This window comes from Neolamprologus multifasciatus, chromosome 12 (assembly GCF_963576455.1).
Source record: "Neolamprologus multifasciatus chromosome 12, fNeoMul1.2, whole genome shotgun sequence".
Taxonomy (NCBI): Eukaryota; Metazoa; Chordata; class Actinopteri; order Cichliformes; family Cichlidae; genus Neolamprologus; species Neolamprologus multifasciatus.
Window position 1 is genome coordinate 16,308,899 of NC_140450.1, and position 16,998 is coordinate 16,325,896.

Genomic DNA, 16,998 nt, shown 5'->3' on the forward strand with positions numbered 1-16,998 from the left:
CAAAAAATACTTAGTCAGCCACCGATTGTGCAAGTTCCCCCACTTAAAATGATGACAGAGGTCAGTAATTTGCACCAGAGGTACACTTCAACTGTGAGAGACAGAATGTGAAAAAAAAATCCATGAATTCACATGGTAGGATTTGTAAAGAATTTATTCGTAAATCAGGGTGGAAAATAAGTATTTGGTCACCTCAAACAGGGAAAATCCCTGGCTCTCACAGACCTGTAACGTCTTCTGTAAGAAGCTTTTCTGTCCCCCACTCGTTACCTGTATGAATGGCACCTGTTTGACCTCATCATCTGTATAAAAGACACCTGTCCACAGCCTCAACCAGTCAGACTCCAAACTCCGCCATGGCCAAGACCAAAGAGCTTTCGAAGGACACCAGGAAAAGAATTGTAGACCTGCACCAGACTGGGAAGAGTGAATCTACAATAGGTAAGCAGCTTGGTGTGAAAAAATCAACTGTGGGAGCAATCATCAGAAAATGGAAGACATACAAGACCACTGATAATCTCCCTCGATCTGGGGCTCCACGTAAGATCTCATCCCGTGGGGTCAAAATGATCATGAGAACGGTGAGCAAAGATCCCAGAACCACACGGGGGGACCTGGTGAATGACCTGCAGAGAGCTGGGACCAAAGTAACAAAGGTCACCATCAGTAACACACTACAACGGCAGGGAATCAAATCCCGCAGTGCCAGACGTGTTCCGCTGCTGAAGCCAGTGCATGTCCAGGCCCGTCTGAAGTTTGCCAGAGAGCACATGGATGATACAGCAGAGGATTGGGAGAATGTCATGTGGTCAGATGAAACCAAAGTAGAACTTTTTGGTATAAACTCAACTCGTCGTGTTTGGAGGAAGAAGAATATTGAGTTGCATCCCAAGAACACCATACCTACTGTGAAGCATGGGGGTGGAAACATCATGGGGACAGGACGACTGATCCGTGTTAAGGACAGAATGAATGGGGCCAAGTATCGTGAGATTTTGAGCCAAAACCTCCTTCCATCAGTGAGAACTTTGAAGATGAAACGAGGCTGGGTCTTCCAACATGACAATGATCCGAAACACACCGCCCGGGCAACAAAGGAGTGGCTCCGTAAGAAGCATTTGAAAGTCCTGGAGTGGCCTAGACAGTCTCCAGACCTCAACCCCATAGAAAATCTGTGGCGGGAGTTGAAAGTCCGTGTTGCTCGGCGACAGCCCCAAAACATCACTGCTCTTGAGAAGATCTGCATGGAGGAATGGGCCAAAATACCAGCTACTGTGTGTGCAAACCTGGTAAAGACCTATAGTAAACGTTTGACCTCTGTTATTGCCAACAAAGGTTATGTTACAAAGTATTGAGTTGTATTTTTGTTATTGACCAAATACTTATTTTCCACCCTGATTTACGAATAAATTCTTTACAAATCCTACCATGTGAATTCATGGATTTTTTTTTCACATTCTGTCTCTCACAGTTGAAGTGTACCTCTGGTGCAAATTACTGACCTCTGTCATCATTTTAAGTGGGGGAACTTGCACAATCGGTGGCTGACTAAATACTTTTTTGCCCCACTGTATATATATATATATATATATATATATATATATATATATATATCCTATATGATAGGATAGGGTTAGGAACACCAAGCCTTAATACTAAAAGTAGGCCAAAGTGCTGGACTGGATAATTTGAAGTTTAGATGTAGATTAGGTGCAGTGCTGTTACCCCACAGTAAGAAGGTCGAGGGTTTAAATCCACCCGCTGGCTGGAACCGGAGTTTCAGTGCTCTCCCAATGCCTATGGGGTACTACAGTTTCCTCCCACAGTCCAAAGACATGCATGTTAACTGGTGAGCCTAAATTTGCCATAGTGAGTGACTGCACAGCTAAACTCTGCTATATGTTGGCCGTTTGGCTGGCTGGTGATTTCTTCAAAGTTTACCCAACCTTTTGCTCTGTCACAGCTGAGTAAGACTCCAGATTCCTTGTAACCTTGTAATACGTGGATGTATCGAACATTAATATGCCAACATCAAAAGCATAACCAAACAGTGTTTGTCACTGACCACTAAAGACTTGATTTGTGGTTTCACTTTTGAGGAGGCAAAATATACAGAAATCTGAGTTAAAGGCAGGATGATGTCAAATTAAAGCAATCAGAACTTAAAAGTCTTTGATCATCATGATCCTAATTTAATATGCAGGCCCTCATGTATCCACGAATTCACCCGGTTCGGATGGAAGCAGCTGCTGTTGTGATTAAGTTTCTCTGGGTCTCAGTTCTGCTGGTGCATAACATGCATGTGGACTAAAATGAACTGTAGTCTTTGTCATGTTGATGTGAAATTGATTTGGTACTGTAGCCACTGTTGAAGCCTCCACACACACATGCTTGCACACACGCCGTCTATCTTTTATGCCACATAGTTTTCCTCTTGTTTGAAACAACTGCTTCTGCATTGGCTACAAGTGTCACTAATCTGTTTCCCTCATCTGGTATTTACTATTCTGACTTACTACAGCAGATTTGTCTTTTCTCATTTTTATGCTTCGCTCAGATTTTGTCCTCCTTCTTGTAAACTAACAATAATCACTGAACCACGGTCCTTCCATTTTTCACATCGTACATACAAAAATGGTCATGCTTCTTTTTAATGCTCACATATTCTGTGTGTAGCAATAAAACTACAGGTGAACACATTAATCTTTAATTTTGAAATGAGACCTTTCAGTCTTTCATTCAGTTTGGTTGAGAAAATAAATACGCAAAATTTACATTCAGGGCAGACGGACCATGAACTCCTCATCTTGAGGAAGTAGTTTTTTGCTTTTTAAAGATTTTTGTTTTTAGGAATAAAATGTTTCTTGGCACCGCTTGAGCCATCACCGATATTTCACATTCAAATTAGCGAATCAAAAAGTGAATGCAAATGTAGTCACAGAGTTACTCGATGTGCGTTGCCAAGTGTGTGCGCCTTTATGTGTGTGACTCTCAGTTACACTGTAGAAGTGCAGTATTTTGACAGTGATTGATTTATGGGCCCCCGGAGAAGGAAGGATGTGGGACAGCAAAAGGATACACATTGTGTTTGTGTGTGTGTGATTTCTTAGATGTCTTAGTATCATATATACAGTATATATTTGTGTGTGTGTGTGTGAACATCTAAGCATTTTTGCATCCTGTGCAGGAGGTTAGGTCACATTACAGTTTTGCCCTCTGATTGCTTCTCTTGACTCTTCATCTTCCTTCCTTTCAGCCCTTCCACCTTCCTCTTTCTGTTCACATTCCCCACACATGTAGAAATACAGATGCATGTGCCCGGCAGCAAGTTTACGCTGCAGTAAGTTTATGGAGAGAGAAATTTGGAGAGGCCTGCATCAGTATGAACAACAGATCTAGACAGGGGGTTCAACAGCTGCGAGTAATCCACAGCAGCACTGAGCACACTGAAATTAATCTCAACAAGAGAAACACAACTGCTGATGGCAGCTCCTCACCAGTCCTAATCTAAAACAAAAACTATTTTGTCATTGCAAAATAACTAAATCACCCCCACATGATGATGGCGAACTTGTGATCAGAAAGTGTAAAGAGTGCGTGTCAGGCCTTGTACCAGGTGTGCAGTGAAAAATCGTCACTCGCCTCACTGAGCTGAGGATGATTTGCTGACCGCCTCTTTTTGATAGCTGAGTAAAAAGCTGTGGCTGGTTTACATTATTTATGCCGACTGCATTATTCTGCTCCTCTCTCATCAATAACACATGGACAACGTTTGGTACAGGTTTCCTTGCATGATCTCTTCGTTGCTTCTTGACACTAGAAGAATGATTTCATTTAGTGTGTATAGTAGTTTGTTTTCTCGTGTTGGCACAAAGGAGTAGGTAATATTTAATGTAAAGTCTGCAGTAGGTTCACATGTGTGCATGCATCAGCAGCGGTGACATGTTGCAGTGTTTACTGTTGTAATCTGATCGAGCCCGTCTTCGTATTGGAGATAATTTATTATCCAATGGTAATTTCCTTGTTTTAGCTTTGGAGACACTCATGTGGAGCCTGCTGCTGTATGAAAGCTATATGTAATAATCTGAAAGCATCAGACTTAGCTTTGTCCTCATAATGTTTTATTAAAAAACAGGCTGCATTTAAGGCTTTATGATTTTTATTGGTCACTGCTGATGCTGACATATGGAAAAAATGCAGACTACGTCCTGAGTGCAGAAACATGCATAGCAGAAGCCTAATGATTAGGGTTGGCTTGAAACTTGAAAGCAATAGGCTGGAAAATAATTGATATTTTCATTATTATATGAGGAAAAGGTGACAAAAATAAAGATCATATCTTATGATACAAACAACATAACAGTCATAAAGCTGTATTTGTGAATGCATGTGTGTGTGAGTGTATATAGTGCTTAACAAATATATAAATTACCTGTAAAAACAAGAAACTGAACTGTTTTAGAAATGAGACTAAAGCTTGTTTAAAACTAAAATATTATTATTATTTTTTTGAGGCAAATAACAAACTGCAATTCACATTTTTTAATCAAAACTTGAACCAGCACAATGGACTAATCAGAGAATCACTAATCATACATAACATTCAGTCACTAAAACAAAATTTTCTCTTCAAGAATGCAAGTAAATAACTATAATTTAGCATCTTAATAATAAAAAAAAGCTTTTCTATTTTTTCTGCTTTTTTGCAAAACAGTAAATCTGAAAACTCATGGATAACAACAATAATTATATTTTAACAGATTTATTTTTTTTACCGGTGGATTAACCATTACAGAAACATTTTTTTTTTAAAATGACTTTGGTAAGTAACAAATCTTTCAAAAGACAACTTTTTAAGGTTGTGTGGTAGTGCTGTACCTCTGTTTACACTAGTGGTGTGCGGATCGATATTGAAATGTATCCATTCCTCCGATACCAGTTATTTATGTTCTAGAATAGATTCTCATATTAAAATATCGATATTTTAGTAATTTGGGGTAAATTTGTAGTTTATCATTAACAGGAACACAGTGGAAATAAACTATATCATTGAGATCGTCTAAATTGGAACTACTTCCTCTTCCGCCTTTCATAGTCATACTGTAAGTGAGCGAGTGTGAAATTGGACGCTCAGAATTACGTCACAAGCTCTCGGTGGAGTGAAACTCTGCCGTCTGCTCCTTGCTATCTAAAATATAACTGGACGCTGGCGTAATTTCTCGAACATCTCACATTTCTGTTTAATCAGTTTTCTGTTTGACGTTCATTCAGTTGTATGAAGACCTCCTAAGGGATTAATAAAGTTTAATTTAATCTAATCTAATCTAATAACTTTAATCTCAGCCAAACCAATTTACTTACAAACAAATAAAACACTGAAAAAAGCCAAACAATTACATTTTTAAGGTATCCGAGTGACTTATATATCATGTTTAACCTGAGAAGCGAAAGACCACACGGGTCTGAAAACGATGAAGCCGGGGGTTCGCTGTTCTCACTGGCTCGAGTGACCATTGAACCCCCCCGGCTAGCTATCGAGCCAGTGTTGCCAACTTAGCGACAAATCTGCCGACTTTTTCTGGTATTATTGGAGACTTATTTATGACGATTTTTTGATGTGAAAAAACGTATCGCTCGTACTCTCAACAAGCATGCTGTTTTGTGGATCACAAGGTTTAAAACTACTTATAAACACACACACACACACACACACACAAAGTAACTCCACCAGAGTGCCTCCGAAGGATGCAGCCTGGGACACAGCTTCTGTCTCTCGCTAGCAAAGTTGACCCAGACATTTAAGCTAGATCTCGGCTACGAGCCCGACACATAACCCAAGGTATTAGCCAGAGGTCCCTTTACTATGGTTTGAAGCCGCAGACCCGTTCTGTTATATACGCACAGAATAGTTTTCTATACGAAATTGCTGCAAAAAGTGCAGCCTTACCTAGTGTCCACTCTACTGTTACTAATTTTATATTAAGATTTAAAAATCTAGTTGGTATTGGTATGACGAGTAGCCTTCGGTAGTGATGTGCGATACTACTGATTTCCTTTCCGATCCGATACAAAGTAAAATTCAGGGTAGTATCGACGATACTGATCCGATACCAATACTCTGTACAAAAACTTAATGTTTCATTGTATTTCATAATACAATATATAATTTCATTATGTAATTGTAGTAATAATATAAGGATATAGCTTCATAATGATTACAGTACATCAGACTACTTGTTCTTATTGCTCAATAATGCAGAATAATCATATAGAAATAAAAAAAAACTTGAGGTTGTGCGCTATTTGAACACCTTGCCTGCCTGCAGCACTAAAGGACTCCGCGAGAGACGTCTGTCTCGCCCTAGCAGCACCTGTCTTCACTTCGCCTCAAGATAAACTCATCATATTCTGTGATATGATTTACTCATGTTTGACGAGGTTAGTGGTGTTGCCAAAACACATCACTCTTGCCACATGTATTGCAAACCGCGTCTTGGCTGTTTGTGGAGGTAAAATACGTCCACACATGACTCCATTTATGCTCAGCCATTGTTTTGAGTGTGCATGCCCTGTGTATTTTATTTTATTTGTAGATGATTGCCCAAGAGCAGCAACACTCACAAGATGCCTTGTAGAGATGACTGTGAAGTACCTCCAGCCTCTGTCCATAGTGGAGGACCAAGGTTTCCAGGGATTTGTGAGAGCTCTTGACTCAAAATATGAACTCCCAGGAACAAAAACACTGACAGAGACTCAACTTGTAAATTTGTTTGATGAATGCAAAGGCAAAGTAAGAGCATCTTTGCAAAATGTTTCTAGTGTTGTACTTACCACTGATATGTGGACCTCACTGTCCACAGAGGCATATTTGACTGTAACATGTCATTTCATTGAAAGCTGTCAAATGAGAGAATTTGTCCTAGAAACTCACTCTTTCCATGGGCAGCAGATGATATCAGCTCAGCGCTTAAGCGCATCACAGAAGAATGGTCCATTACTGAGAAGGTGGCTGCAGTTGTGACAGATAATGGTGCAAATATGGTTGCTGCAGTGCACAAAGCTGGATGGAGGCATCATCCCTGTTTTGTACACACACTGAATTTAGTTGTAAAGGACAGTGTAAAATCTGTCCCGGAAGTGGTGCAGGTGCTGGAAAAATGCAGTGTGATCGTTTCACCACAGCACAAACGCTACAGAGAAGGTCAGGGATATTCAGCAACAGTTGAAAGTGGCAGAACACAAGCTAATTCAGTCAGTAGATACCTGCTGGAACTCTGTCTTTCACATGGTGGAGAGGCTGTTAGCAAAATGAAGCCGTGACCACAGCCCTCTGCCTTTTAGGGAAGAATGCATTGTGCTTAAATGTGGGAGAATTATCCCTCATCAAGCAAACAGTTGATGCACTTCGGCCATTTGAAGAAGCAACACAGGAAGTTTTATCTGAAAAACACGTTTCAGTCTCCAAAGTGATTCCACTTGTGTCACTCATTCACAGGGCTGTAGCAGCCTGTGAACGTCAGGGCAGCTCCCTTGCCACACAGCTGGCACAGCAATGTCAGCACAGATTCAGTGGCATTCACTGTCTAGTGGCAAGTACATTTCTGGATGTTAGGTTTAAACACCTTGGTTTCCGAGACAAAGACAATGTTGACATATTAAATAAACGTCTCCACACTGAAATGCAGGAAGTGTATCAGACAGGACAGTCTGCTCCCACTTTAACTGTAAGCTCAACACCTACTGTTAGCTCTGCCTCAGGGCCGTATACTTCAGAGTCTAGACAGAGTCCTGCACCCACAGGTCCAGCTGCAACAAAAGGAGGGATATGGATAGATTTTGACATGGCCAACATCACCGGTCAGCTTCTAGTGATGTACTCTAGTGATGAGGAAAAACTCATTCCCCGAGATAAGGATCCACTGGTTTGGTGGCAAGAGCACGAACAAACCTTCCCATCCCTAAGCAGACTTGCAGTGAGATGCCTAGGAATCGTTGCTTTGTCTGTACCTGCTGAGAGAGTCTTTTCAAAGGCAGGAGAGGTTGTGAGCAAAAAACGGAGCAGACTTGAAGGGGAAAACTGTAAATATGCTGTTGTTCCTAAACAAAAACCTTTGAATAAGGGAAAGTGTTACTGTCAAATGTTTTTGTTGAAATGTCCAGGCACGTTAAACATTAAATGACATGTTAAATTACGTGTTCACATAGCACACAACTTAAGGTTTTTTATTTGTATGTGATAATTCTGCATTATTAAACAATAAGAACAAGTAGTCTGATGTCCTGTAATCATTATAAAGCTATAATTTGAAATACGGTAAAACATTACATTGTTGTGCAAAGTATCGGTATTGGATCAGTATCTTCAAATTTTACTTGGCATTGGATCGGAAGGGAAATCATTGGTATCGCACATCACTACTTGGCATCACATTTTTCTTGCTCAATAAATAGAGCCATTAAAGTAGCCTGTCGCTGTTTCTGTCTAGTTGCTGACTTTTCCTTGCTTCAGTCTGGCACTTGAAGAGAGACAAAATGCTTTTCAGATACAAATAATTGTTTTACTTTTTTAAATGAACAGTTTCTTAATGTTACTGACATTTGCTGCATAGCTCCCATAATAATTGACCCTGTGCACGAGAAAATGCTAACTTCCTGGTTTGAGACCGGATGTGGGGTTGTGCATTTCCGGTAGCTTTACTTTGCGGTCAATCGCTACTGCGAAGATATACTCCAAAATCATGTCCAAAACTCGAAAACGGAAAGATCGTGTTAAGTTACAAAGAGGAGAAGGTGGGAACACTCACTACTGTTGTGTCATAAAAAAATCTAATGATCAACTTTGACGTTTAAAGAGTTTAAATCAATCAGTTGTTTACATCACTCAACACAAGCAGAACTGCATCACCGCATGCAGAAGACACATCGTCCACATTCAGAAGCACATCTCTGTATAGTGACTGGTCTTATGATTTAAACAGGCAAATGTTCAGCATTCAAACTACAGGTGAAGAATAGTCAAACCAGATGTTTCCCCCTTATGTGGATATCAGCTAGTCAAGTACCCACCTACACAGCATGTTAACAAACCGTGAAAAAAAGCCACACAAAAAATGAATGATTGCTGGTAAGGGTTTCTATACATTAGTATTTACGAAGGGTATGTTGTGACTTACCTTCAAAATTACAGCGGTCCCTCGCTATAATGCGGTTCACCTTTCACCTTGCTGTTTCGCAGCTTTCTTAGTGCAAGTTTGCATGCTTATTTTTTACATCACATTGTGTCCTGCGTCCTGATCGCTGCAGACGATCTCCGTGACGTCTCTCCTGTACAGTATAGAATCGCTGCATCCATCGCTAGCAGTGTGACTCTGAAGTGCAGTACTGTATGTCCACGATGTCCACGAAACGTTTTGCACCGTCAAAAAATAAAATTGGCTACTTGATTTCACCTATTGCTGGTTATTTTTAGAACATAACACCCGCTATAAACGAGGGACAGCTGAGAAATATAACATTTGAATCCCTTTTCTCTTTTGCTCTGAAGCGCGGGGGAAAAAATATCGACAAGTCGATGAACATTATTTACAGATATATTGGGTAAATGCCCAAGACATCTATAGAAATGTAAATCGCCGCTTGATTCATTCATTTGCGTAACTTGTTTTGGACCGCAAAGCTCCCCACAGGAGTTTCCGTACCGGAAGTAGCATATGCTAACGTGCACATAGTCAATAATGTTATTGTTTTATTACTAGCCATAGCTGCTAGCTGTCGGGCAACTGCTATCCGGTCGTTAAGTGATGACGTGACGAATCCTACTTCCGGGCCTAAAGTAGTCTGCGTTTAATATGGCTTTTGTGTTGTTAACATGTTTAATGTTTTGTATTTTCTTCTATTTAATCTCAAAAAGCTCCTAAAACAGTCAGTGATCACTGTTGACCTCCCTCGGCTTTTATTACCGCTAATCATTTATTTAAGCTCAGTTTTTAAAACCTTAGGATGTAACTACAGCCCAGCCCATGCAGCAGTATATGAATGACTAACCTTGTATTGTGGATGGATTATCTCAGATGTTCTCCTGGCTGAAGTTTGGTCCTTTTACAGCATCCTGCCATGTGATTACATTTGTTCCTGACCACCGAGAACACTCAGGTTAACTTTTATCGAGTGGAAAAAAAGTTAGCTTGTTTATATTATGCTAACATAGCTGTGTCGCCAGCGGTCACGTAGCACATCATTATATACCAGCTAGCCAAACTTCAGTAACCCTACAAACGTCACTGCTGTTTAGTTTTCTGTCTCCATTTATGTTGGAAGTGATAACAGAACTGTACGTTTTAATTTGTTTCCAAAACCCCGCAGTCAGGACATGCTATATTGTATTTAGATAGAAGCTAGCGAGCTAACTTCCTGCTAACTTAGCTAACTAACTTAACTTCCTCCGTTAAATGTCATAAATTTCGTTTTCATGGATGCCTGGATGTTAAACTCAATTGTTACACCTGGTAGAGCAGAACGCTGATCATTTTATTAAAGATGAAAGATTTTAGACAGTTTTTCAACTCTCAGTAATGCCATAGTGATCGTTTGATATATGGACCTGCAGCAGAGTTTAGGCCCAGACACGGCTAGTGACGTCAGACTTAACGACCGGATAGTTAAACAGTATGTATGCCAGTCATGCTAACATTTCTGATAGCTGTTCAACAGTTAAATGTTGTTGAAATGGAAGATTTACTGACCTGGAATATTGTTTTAGAGTTTTTTCAGTGTTGTGAAGGTCAGCTACTTCAGCTGCTAGCAAGGTGAGTGTGCCTCTCTGTCTGCAGCAATGCTGTATGAGCTATGTGTCATCGGAAGAGGCGAAGACGGTAGTTTTGTACTCATTCTGTTACAAATTAGTATAGAAATGAGCAATTATAATTTTTAGTATCAATTAGTATATGAGTATAAATACTTTTTAAAAACACCTCTAAAGACACAGTACGAGTAAAAGTATATTTTGCTTATTGTTTAAATTATTAAGGTTGAAAATATGTTGAGTTTAGTCCAGTTTAATCTCTTCGTAAACGTGAAGTGTTAAAAAAATCCCCTCCAAAAAGGAGTCTACATGGAAATTACTGTGTGTCCCATTTAATCTTACCTCCATAACTTTAAATTAAACAATAACAACATTAAGGGTATGCTATTCAGAGTAACAATGACATTGTTTATGGATGAAAGCATGTCCAGTCAGTAAGATCAGAGACAACACAACTGATTAGCCTGTTAAGAGTTATACGATCAGTTAGCTCTTTGGATTTAAGACAGAGACACTAAACTGTGGAATTTCTCCCACCATTTGAGTTTCCATGGTACTTGTCAGTATCATTTAGGATCTAACCTGCTCCCAAATAAGACTAAACCTGCCTGATCGATACAGCCCCAGAGAGAAAGCAAACAAGGTTTTTGGAGACTAATTGTGTGGTCTGCCACCTCGTCTGTGTCTGGTTCCACAATACCAAGGCTGCATCTCTTGGAATAAAATTTAGAGCTGTATTGTGGATGAGTCCTACTTTACCACAAGATTCAGACCCTGAAAATTAGAGGTAGAACAGGAACACACTGGCTTAAATAGGCCAATTGAAAGCCTAACAGTTTTCACCAAATTACACATAACAACCACTCAAAACTAAATGCAAAGCTCTGAAAGAGGGACGAACCTAGTTACGTGTAAGTGGGCATGTAGGGAGAAAAGTACAACACCAACGACTGTTATGTGGTAAGAGCGGGGCAGAAATGTCAAGACTGGGGAGGAAAATGATTGATTAAAAGTTTTTTTTAAAAAAGTAAATATGACATGTGGAAAGTGTGAGACAGTTGGAGAAGCAGAGAGAGAGAGTGAATGTTAAAACTGACATTTGACATGTCAGACTGAGAAAAACAGAGAGTCAGCAAGGAGGTGAGAAAGAGGGAAAGACATTAAAATCTAGCCCAGAGCGGGGCAAAGAGAAATAGGACAAATTGGCAAAAAGAAAGAGATGAAAAGAAAAGTGTTCTCTTGTCCACTTATCAATGATTCATCGTTAGTGCAGGTTTCAGTTTTCTCCTTGTTTGGTGGAGTTGCACGCCTCCATCTTTCTCTCCCTCTTTCTCTCACATGCGCACACAGCGCCTCACTGTCAATCGATCAATACAACACCCTCAAGGTCAGCAGGCCTTCATTCTAGGCCCAAGCCATTACTGAGCATGCTCAGGGTACCCACCACTGCCTCCACCTCCTTTCCCTTAACTTCCTGTAGAAAAGCAGTACTGCCTTCAGTTGTTCAGCGTTTTAAGAAACCAAAACAAAATCTGAATGAGCTGAACTACAAAGTCAAGACTCTGAAAACAGTCAGTCTACGGCAGAGTAACCTTCAATACCTTTGCAGCACTGACTGAAAGGCGTCAGCACCAAGAGATTGTTAAAAACCAAATACAGGAATCGGGTGCCAGATCAGAGTGTCATTTTTTATGAACAAAGAAAATAATCTATAGCCATGCTTGTGGCAAAGGCACAACATAAGCACAACAGTGCATGCTAAAATGTTCTTGTGGTAATGTAACATTTACCATGTTAGCATATTTGTATATTATTTGTATATTAGCAGTAAGCTAATGGATTATAGTTCAAACTGGTAGCAGGTTTGTGTGGGATACATTTAGCCATTAAAGAAGCAAACACAATTTTTAGCAGTGATGCTTTGAACAAATTAAATCTGGGCCAAAGTGACACCACTCCTCGAGTCATGACTGTGCTTAGACCTGTGGGTACAATTTCCATCTCTAAGAAAGAATTTTGTTATTTTTGTATTAAAAAAACCCTTGTATGAATTAGTTTGGAATAACAATAATTTAAATAGTAATGCTTAATTTTTTACATTTTAGGCATAATTTGTGACTAACTTATTTGACTGAGCCATTGTTTTTGAACTGCTGTAATTCTTCATGGCATATTTCCAACAAGGTGCTGGAAACATTCTCTGGGAATTTTATTGACATGGTTGCACCACACAGCTGCACATCGATGATGCGAAGCTTCTGCTCCAGCAAATCTCAAAAGTGGTCTATTGGATTGGGATCTGGACACCGTGGTGGCCGTTTGAGTTCAGTGAACTCACTGTCATGTTTGAGAAACCAGTTAAAGATTATTTGAGCTTTGTAACATGGTGTGTTATCCTGTGGGAAGCACTCATCAGAAGATGGAACACTGGGTTAAAAAGGGATGGACATGGTCAGCAACAATACTGTTGCTTTCAGTGATGCTCAACTGGTACAATCCCCGCATCATTACACCACCACTGACAGGCAGGGTGGAGCAATGCTGCCATGTTGTTTACACCAAATTCTGACTCTAACAACTGTACGTCACAACGGAAACTGACACTTGAGACCAGACAGCATTTTTCCAAATTTCTACTGTCTATTTTCTAGTGTTGTTAGTTGAGGGGCGTGGCACCTGGTGTGGTCTTCTGCTGCTGCAGCCCGTCTACTTTAAGGTTTGATGCATGTGTGTTCTAGCATGCTCTTCTGCATATAGCGTAATGAGTAGTTATTTGAGTTATTATTGCCGTCATATCAGCTCAAAGCAGTCCAATCATTCCTCTATCTAAACGAGAAGTTTTCACTCAGAGAACTGTTGCTCACTGGATATTTTCTTTTTTCCAGACAGCATTAAATTTCCCAACCGTTTAACACTAGGTTTACTAACCTGCGCAAATTTGCGTAACTTCCCTAAACCCAACTCCCCCTAGAATTACTGGCTTTTTTATTTTCTGGTGCAAGTCCCGAGGTGTTAATCACCCCTGCTGAGATTTTCACAGGTCGTCAGCTCGTTTCTCCTCCAGCTTTTGTTGTGCAAACCACCCATTATCCTTGAGGCCTGGCACATTTGCATTTGTTTACTCTGAGTTGCTCAGAATCAAGTCAGGCCAAACCTCTGTGTTACAACTTTCAGAAATGCCTGCCGTATCTATAGAAAATATCCCACACATTGACTGACCTGCAAATATAAAAGACACACATTCACACCTCATTGCCATATTACATATGGGTTATATAAACCCATTTAGAGTGAAGTTCATGTAAATTTACCATTCTCTATTTGTTTATCTTCTGACAACGTAAGATTACAAGTGTGCTCCAAAGCTTCCTTTGCCTGTTAGACGTGGGAATGCTGCAGACCATCAGAGACTGTACGGTACATCAAGCCCGCAGAACAGAGCCGGACTGGAATTTGTCAGTTCATGAACTGATGGCATTCATTTCAATCCTGTTTGTAAGAGCAATCATGTGTCCTGTTGGTGCCATTGTGGATTGCTGGTCAGGAGGATTTCTGGTGTCAGTAATCAAAGAGACAATGCCCCGAGATAGATTCATTTCAATTATGCACCTTCGATTTGATGACAGGGACACGCGGGCAGAACGGGTGAAAACAGACAAATTTGCGGCGATCTCAGACATCTGGACACGCTTCAACGAGAACTGTGCTAAGAGTTTCACTCCAGGAGAACACATGACCATAGATGAACAGCTGTTCCCTACCAAGGTTTGTTGTCCATTCACACAGTATATCGCAACCAAGCCAGACAAATTTGGGATCAAGTTCTGGATGACCATGGATTTGGACACCAAATATGTCTGCAGTGCATCTCCTTACTTGGGAAAGGACCCCAGTCATCAGAAGGGAGAGAGGCTGGCAGAGAACGTGGTCATGAAACTGATGGAGCCGTTTTTGGATGATGGGAGAAACGTCACAACGGACAATTTCTTTACTTCACTGTCACTGTCGCACAGACTGCTGCAGCGCAAAACAACGTTACTGGGCACGGTGAATAAAGTCCGGCGTGAACTTCCTCAACTTGCAAAAGATACTGCAAAGCGAGAGGTATTCTCCACTTCAGTGCTTAGAAGTGGCGGTGTCTCCTTGACAATTTATGCACCTAAAAAAAACAAGACTGTGTGTGTTCTAAGTTCCATGCACCAAGACGTGACGACAGAAAGAGGAAACCCAACACGATAACAGACTATAACCACATGAAGGTATGTGAATGTGTGTACAATTTTACACCAGTGCTACAATGTTTTCTGATGTGTGCTATACAGGCCTATAGAAAAAAACATATACTCATGACTCTCTCTCTGCTTTTACAGTGTGGTGTAGACGTGCTGGACCAAATGGCACGGATGTATTCCGTAAGAGCAGCAACACGCAGGTGGCCAGTAGCGGCTTTCTACAATATGCTGGACCTGGCGGCGGTGAATGCCTACATTTTGTACAAGGCATGTACAGGGTGGACAGGCAAAAGAAGATTGTTTCTGAGTCTTCTAGCTCAGCAACTTCGTTGCTGATTCATGCAGCTCAAGGAAATATTAGCACAGAGGCAGGCTGCTGAAGCTGCTGCAGCTGCTGTGCCAGGGACTGTAAAGACAACGCAGTGCCAGGTGCAAGAGAGCTGCAACAGGAATCGCAGCAGGTTTACCTGTGCAACATGTCAGAAATTCACTTGTGCCAAATGCAGGGATGATGGACACTGGGTCTGCAAACGCTGTAAAGTCGGAAATACTTTGAAATAAAAAAGACTTGTGTACCCATATATTGTGAATGTGTGTCTTTTCTATGTAGGTTGTAACACAGAGGTTTTGCCTGCCTTGGATCTGAGTAAACAAATGCCAATGTTGCACAAACACACACACACACACACACACACACACACACAGCAAATCTACATTTATTTGTCCCACAAGTGGAAAATCTGCATTGTCATTGCAAAAAAGTGGACAGTGCAAGACAAAAGCAGCTAAATAAAAACTGTACAAAGAGCACGGTATAGAAAGTGCACTATACAAACAATCTGGAAACATAAATATGGATACGTGTATTCAAAAATATTGGTGTATGTATACACACACACACACACACACATCTATATCTACATATATATATCTATATATCTATATCTATATCTCTAATATATATATATATGTATATATATGTGTATATATATATATATATATCTATATACATAGATATATATATATATATATACAGATATATATATACATATATATATATATATACATATATATATATATATATATACATTTATACATACATACATATATATATATACATATATATACATATATATACATATATATACATATATATACATATATATATATATATATATATATTAGAGATATAGATATAGATATATAGATATATATAGATATATATAGATATAGATGTGTGTGTGTGTGTGTGTGTGTGTGTATAACTAGACTTTATGCATAATATGTAAGGTGTGGCTATATAAATATATGTACAACTCTGTGTATATGTGTTTATGGGCAGGCAAGCAATGTAGTGACAAGGATTGACAAGAAGTACCATGGTGTATTGTACGCTGCAAGTAAGGAAGGAAAGTAGCCTTGCAGGGAAGGAAAGACCTGAATCTCTCATGGTTGGGGGTTGGGGGAGGGTGTCTTTGCACAACAAAAGCAGGAGAACAATGGAGCTGAAGACCTGTGAAAATCTCAGCGGGGTGCCAAGAGGTGTTAGGGTCGGGGGGGGGAATTTACGCAAATCTGCGCAGGCTAGTAAATCTAGTAGTAGGGACTGCAGCAGGGAAAAAAAGGCTCAGTAATTCTAGTGTTAAAAGCAAACCTAAACCCTGTGGTGTTAATTTTATTAGTGTGGGATTGGATTCAATCTGGTCAGATCTGTTAACTATGTTGCAGTTAACTCTTATCAAATTTTCCATCCATTAAATATCGCTATGCAGTGATTGTCTGCACAATACACAGTACTGCATTTCTGAATGGTTAGGGTTATATCACTGCCTGATGCTTCAGTGTGTTCTTGAGGGTTTTTTTTTCATATGGGATAGGGACATATGGAACAGATATTTTCCAAAACAAAAGGAGTAAAATCTTTCTAGCCTGAGCCTTTAGACTCTATGTCAATGTATTCATAAA

The 16,998-nt window shown here is 40.0% G+C and overlaps 1 protein-coding gene across 3 annotated transcripts in view; it reads left to right on the forward strand.

Annotated features, from left to right (window-relative positions):
• Positions 1 to 16,998, forward strand: part of ntrk2a (neurotrophic tyrosine kinase, receptor, type 2a) — a 110,934-nt gene that overhangs the window by 25,562 nt on the left and 68,374 nt on the right. The window lies entirely within an intron of this gene.